The sequence below is a fragment of the Coregonus lavaretus genome (assembly GCF_964263955.1).
Source record: "Coregonus lavaretus genome assembly, chromosome: 22".
NCBI lineage: Eukaryota > Metazoa > Chordata > Actinopteri > Salmoniformes > Salmonidae > Coregonus > Coregonus lavaretus.
The window spans coordinates 2656182-2663340 of record NC_140009.1 but is presented as its reverse complement, the minus strand read 5'-3'; positions in this window follow the sequence as shown (position 1 = coordinate 2663340).

The following is a 7159-nucleotide window of genomic DNA, read 5'->3' as shown; positions in this document are numbered from 1 at the left end:
ATTCCTCCTGTAATGCATGGACTTTACTGTATTCCTACCGTAATGCATGGACTTTACTGTATTCCTACCGTAATGCATGGACATTACTGTATTCCTACTGGGATGCATGGACTTTACAAGTTTAACCCAAACACAGTTCTTATAGCTTAGACTGAGGAAAGAAAACTCTTGGTCAACTGTTTGATTTCTTTCACTGTGAGAGATAGACTGTCTTGATTGGTCCATCAACCTACTCGTTCTTCTCTGTAAATCTAAAGCCCCACCGATGTAGAAAACCAAGCGAGAACACAACATGACAAGCAGATTAATAAAATACAATTGGATCAAATTACAAAGAAGATTTTGGACCAAAATAAAAAAATAAGTGCAAATTGTTGCGTGGAGGAGCAATTGGTGTTTGGCAGAATTATTATTTACAATTATTTATTTACTAAACTCAGAATCCGAACATTAGAATAGTTCTATACATAACATTACGAAATATTTGTCTATATAATTGTTCATAGTGATATCTATACAGCACAGACAAATACATGTAATATTACTATTGTTAACATTGTAATCCATTTTTAAATAGATTCATTTTTTATAATAATCTTTTCCATATTTTGGTACTGTGTTCAAGTTTTTCTTCATGTACTCTATTTTTTTCAGTTAGACACCACAATAACTAACATCTAGTCCCTCCCCCTCCCTGTTCCCTTCCCTTGTGTTTAGATAACCCTTCCCCCTCTCCCATTTACTCAGCACACAGACAGATGCGCAAACAGACACACAGGAAGGAGTGTGGCATTGTGGGTACTGTAGTTTCCAGGCACCACACTCTCTGTGGAGAGAAAGAGAAGAAAGGAAACATTAAGAGAAGGGTATTTAAATCTGACCGTACGAGGTCCGGTGTACTGCGGGTTTTCTGTTCTAGCGGATAATGAATTGTACCCACCTGGTGACCCAGGTCTAAATCAGTCCCTGATTACAGGGGAACAATGAAAAAAAGGCAGCGGCACTGAGGTCCAGATTTGAATTTGTGGGCATTAAGACTTAAAGGAGATGAGCTGAACAAAAACACGGAGAATCCTATTTGGGTTCACATACAGCATATACTTATCATGCAATAGGTGGTCATTCTGTGTGAGTTTAATTGCTAAAGCTTAAATGAAAACACAATAAACAGACCTTAAATAATTAATTGCTATATATGAATGTATAATAATATAATATATAACATAAATATAAAATATTCTTCATAAATAATCCCTCATAATATCAGTAAGGCATTGTCTAATAAAATATTATAAATAAAATAATAATAATAAAATAACCATGTCAAAATAATAACAATAATAATAATAATAATAAATAATAATAATAATAATAATAATAATAATACATAATACATAATACATAATAAATAATAATAAATAATAAATAATAAATAATAATAACAATAATAATAATAATAAATAATAATAATAATAATAAATAATAATGATAATGATAATAATAATAATAAAATAAATAATAAATAATAAAAATAAATAAATAAAATAATAATAAATAATAAATAATAAATAATAAATAAATAATAATAATAATAAATAATAATAAATAATATCATAATGTGACTCACCAGCCGCCAGCTGCCTCCACACTTCCTCTTTCCTCCTCCTCCTCCTCCCTCCTCCTCCTCCTCCTCCTCACATCTGATTGGAGAAGGAGGTGGGGGCCTGTCCGTACTCTCCGCCCTCCTGGTTGTAACCCTGCTGCTGGTTGTATTCTGGCTGGTAGCCCCCCTGCTCGTACCCCGCCTGCTGGCCGTAGGAGTCTGGGGCGGGCTGCTTCTCCTGGGGAGGAGGGGCTCGCATGAAGGGGGCGATGATGCCGGTCTCCTTAAAGACGAACCACAGGTTTCCTCCCCACAAGACCAGGTTCATGAAGCCAAAACACTGGGAGGAGAGAGAGAAGGGAGGAGTGAGAGAGAGGCAGAGAGAGGAAGAGATAGGGGGGGGGGGGCAGTTATATTACTATTAGATATATAGGTCAACTTTCACTGGGGACGGGGGGGACATGTCCCCCCCACATTCTGAAATTGCATTTTTGTTCCCCTCAGTTTTATAATTGGAATGTGAAATAAAATGTGATATAAAATGAGGCAACGGTGTGCTTTAGGACCCTGCGGACACCTCCGAGCAGTCGGCTGTTTGGAGTGTTTATAAAACTGGATTAAAAAAGACATACACTACCGGTCAAAAGTTTTAGAACACCTACTCATTCAAGGGTTTTTCTTTATTTTTACTATTTTCTACATTGTAGAATAATAGTGAAGATATAAAAACTATGAAATAACACATATGGAATCATGTAGTAACCAAATAAATGTTAAACAAATCAAAATATATTTGAGATTTGAGATTCTTCAAATATCCACCCTTTGCCTTGATGACAGCTTTGCACACTCTTGGTATTCTCTCAACCAGTTTCACCTGGAATGCTTTTCCAACAGTCTTGAAGGAGTTCCACATATGCTGAGCACTTGTTGGCTGCTTTTCCTTCACTCTGCGGTCCAAGTCATCCCAAACCATCTCAATTGGGTTGAGGTTGGGGGATTGTGGAGGCCAGGTCATCTGATGCAGCACTCCATCACTCTCCTTCTTGGTAAAATAGCCCTTACACAGCCTGGAGGTGTGTTGGGTCATTGTCCTGTTGAAAACAAATGACAGTCCCACTAAGCCCAAACCAGATGGGATGTCCGTATCGCTGCAGAATGCTGTGGTAGCCATGCTGGTTAAGTGTGCCTTGAATTCTAAATAAATCACAGACAGGGTCACCAGCAAAGCACCCCCACACCATAACACCTCCTCCTCCATGATTTATGGTGGGAAATACACATGCAGAGATCATCTGTTCATCCACACCGTGTCTCACAAAGACACCAACCAAAAATCTCCAATTTGGACTCCAGACCAAGGGACATATTTCCACCGGTCTAACGTCCATTGTTCGTGTTTCTTGGCCCACGCAAGTCTCTTCTTCTTATTGGTGTCCTTTAGTAGTGGTTTCTTTGCTGCAATTCGACCATATGAAGGCCTGATTCACAAAGTCCCCTCTGAACAGTTGATGTTGAGATGTGTCTGTTACTTCAACTATTTGTTTGGGCTGCAATTTCTGAGGCTGGTAACTCTAATGAACGTATCCTCTGCAGCAGAGGTAACTCTGGGTCTTCCATTCCTGTGGCTGTCCTCATGAGAGCCAGTTTCATCATAGTGCTTGATGGTTTTTGTGACTGCACTTGAATAAACTTTCAAAGTTCTTGAAATGTTCCGGATTGACTGACCTTCATGTCGTAAAGTAATGATGGACTGTCGTTTCTGTTTGCTTATTTGAGCTGTTCTTTCAATTAACTTTTAAGAAGGCACACCTGTTAATTGAAATGCATTCCAGGTGACTACCTCATGAAGCTGGTTGAGAGAATGCCAAGAGTGTGCAAAGCTGTGGAATGGAGAGAGGAAAGAAAGAGGAAGGAGAGAGGAAGGGAGAGAGGAAGGAGAGAGTAAGGAGAGAGAGAGTAAGGAGAGAGGAAGGGAGGAGAGGGAGAGAGGAAGGAGAGAGGAAGGAGAGAGGAAGGGAGGAGAGGGAGAGAGGAAGGAGAGAGGAAGGAGAGAGGAAGGGAGGAGAGGGAGAGAGGAAGGAGAGAGGAAGGAGAGAGGAAGGAGAGAGGAAGGGAGAGAGGAAGGAGAGAGTAAGGAGAGAGTAAGGAGAGAGGAAGGGAGGAGAGGGAGAGAGGAAGGAGAGAGGAAGGAGAGAGTAAGGAGAGAGGAAGGGAGGAGAGGGAGAGAGGAAGGAAAGAGGAAGGAGATAGGAAGGGAGGAGAGGGAGAGAGGAAGGAGAGAGGAAGGAGAGAGGAAGGAGAGAGGAAGGGAGGAGAGGGAGAGAGGAAGGAGAGAGGAAGGGAGAGAGGAAGGAGAGAGTAAGGAGAGAGGAAGGGAGGAGAGGGAGAGAGGAAGGAGAGAGGAAGGGAGAGAGGAAGGAGACAGGAAGGGAGGAGAGGGAGAGAGGAAGGAGAGAGTAAGGAGAGAGTAAGGAGAGAGGAAGGGAGGAGAGGGAGAGAGGAAGGAGAGAGGAAGGAGAGAGGAAGGGAGGAGAGGGAGAGAGGAAGGAGAGAGGAAGGAGAGAGGAAGGGAGGAGAGGGAGAGAGGAAGGAGAGAGGAAGGCGAGAGGAAGGAGAGAGGAAGGGAGGAGAGGGAGAGAGGATGGAGAGAGGAAGGAGAGAGGAAGGGAGAGAGGAAGGAGAGAGGAAGGGAGGAGAGGGAGAGAGGATGGAGAGAGGAAGGAGAGAGGAAGGGAGAGAGGAAGGAGAGAGGAAGGGAGGAGAGGGAGAGAGGATGGAGAGAGGAAGGAGAGAGGAAGGCGAGAGGAAGGAGAGAGGAAGGGAGGAGAGGGAGAGAGGATGGAGAGAGGAAGGAGAGAGGAAGGCGAGAGGAAGGAGAGAGGAAGGGAGGAGAGGGAGAGAGGATGGAGAGAGGAAGGAGAGAGGAAGGGAGAGAGGAAGGAGAGAGGAAGGGAGAGAGGAAGGAGAGAGGAAGGAGAGAGGAAGGGAGGAGAGGAAGGAGAGAGGAAGGAAGGAGAGGGAGAGAGGAAGGAGAGAGGAAGGAGAGAGGAAGGAAATAGGAAGGAGAGAGGAAGGGAGAGAGGAAGGAGAGAGGAAGGGAGGAGAGGAAGGAGAGAGGAAGGAGAGAGGAAGGAGAGAGGAAGGGAGGAGAGGGAGAGAGGAAGGAAGGAGAGGGAGAGAGGAAGGAGAGAGGAAGGGAGGAGAGGAAGGAGAGAGGAAGGAGAGAGGAAGGAGAGAGGAAGGAGAGAGGAAGGGAGGAGAGGGAGAGAGGAAGGGAGGAGAGGGAGAGAGGAAGGAGAGAGTAAGGAGAGAGGAAGGGAGGAGAGGGAGAGAGGAAGGAGAGAGGAAGGAGAGATTAAAAAGGCTCCAGTGAGATCTCTCAGGCTCCAACTAGATCCAAAAGATGTGGGAGAAGTCAACAGTCCGACATGAGAGGGTTATATAAAAAAATATAAAAAAATGGATATTACAGATAAATCATTCATATCTCATTTCAATTAATGTAATGTAAGATATCTGTTACAATGCATGCCTATGGAAACGTACTGCTTTGACACAGAGATCCACCGCCGGAACTATTAATAAACAGAACATATTATTGCACTGCAACCGAACACAGCAGACACACTCACAACGTAAGATCACTGCTACAATGAACTGCTATAGCAAAACCAGACACTCACGACAGAGGTGTTGAGTCCGGACATGACAGGGTCATGAACCTCACGACAGAGGTTACCTTCCTCATCGCAGGCTGAGATCAGATCCACCACCTTCTCAGGGTCCGTGGACGCCTTGACATCCGACAGGCCCTTCGCCCACGCAGCTGAGCTGACCAACCACATGAAGGTGAACACACAGGTCACGCCAAAGTCCTGGGGTAGAAGGTAGAAGCACACATGGAAACGGAGAATGAGGTCAAACTCATAGAATGACGAATAGACCACCTGACCAAGATGGCCACCGTCATTATTCTAGAGCTATGCAGGTCTATGACATCAGACCCTCTGGTGAATTACAACACACAGGAAGAGTGGGAAGGTGTCAAATGGTAAAATGATGTCAACTGTTAAGATAGATTGCAGAAGGCTACAGACCTTTCAGGGGGCAGGTGTTCCCCCCCCCACCGCAAAAAAAGGGCATTTTAACTGCCTCTAGTTAGAATGAGCATAGGTCTATTTATTTTTTTACTATATGGTATATTAGCTAAGGTCTAGACTACCTGTCTTGCGGCAGCCCTGACACAACTCTCGACTGAAGAAGTGATGCTTCAGCCGCTCCTCTCTATGTCTTTCCGTCTCTCTCTGCTGGGCGTAGGTTATCAGCCAACCAGACCCAGTGTTGATGATGACGGAAATCAAGTGTTAATCAAATGTTATGCTGCTGTGGTAGTACTGTAGCTAGATACACACCAGACTGGTGACTGCATCTCAAGCCGTGCATGTTTGGATACCGAATGCGCGCAATCTCCATCCAGGGCAGACCGGGGGAAAAAGGTACACAAGTGGGCGCGCAAACTTCGTACAGGGCAGGTCAACAGGCGCAACCAACCAACGGATGGGGTGGGATAGGGGGTGGCGAACCTGACGACGTAACGACGACTTGCGGGCAAGTAGTTTCAGAACAATAACGAGAGAAACGGTATAAAACTGATTCTGTTTAAGCTAGCTACACTGAACCCAAATATAAACGATTTTACTGAGTTACAGTTCATATAAGGAAATCAGTCAATTGAAATAAATAAATGAGGCCCTAATCTATGGATTTCACATGATTGGGAACACAGATAGGCACCTTAAAAAAAAAGGTATGGGCGTGGATTAGAAAACCAGTCAGTATCTGGTGTGACCACCAATTGCCTCATGCAGCGCGACATAATCTCCTTCCCATAGAGTTGATCAGGCTGTTGATTGTGGCCTGTGGAATGTTGTCCCACTCCTCTTCAATGGCTGTGCAAAGTTGCTGGATATCGGCTGGAACTGGAACACGCTGTCGTACACGTCGATCCAGAGCATCCCAAACATGCTCAATGGGTGACATGTCTGGTGAGTATGCAGGACATGGGGCCGTGCATTATCATGCTGAAACATGAGGTGATGGCAGCGGATCTCGTCACGGTTTCTCTGTACATTCGAATTGCCATCGATAAAATGCAATTGTGTTAATTGTCCGTAGCTTATGCCTGCCCATATCATAACCCCACCACAGGAGGCTGAGAACGGCTCATCATAATATCCGGAAGAATTCAAATGGATTGGCATCAAACACCTGGAAACCATGTCTTTGATGTATTTGATACCATTCCACCTGTTCCGCTCCAGTCATTATCACAAGCCCGTCCTCCCCAATTAACGTACCACCATCCTTCTGTGGCCCGTACCATAATCCCACAGCCACCATGGGGCACTCTGTTCACAACGTTGACATCAGCAAACTGTCTGCCATCTACCCGGTACAGTTGAAACCGGGATTCATCCGTGAAGAGGACACTTCTCCAGCGTGCCAGTAGCCATCTAAGGTGAGCATTTGCCCACTGAAGTCAGTTACGACCGA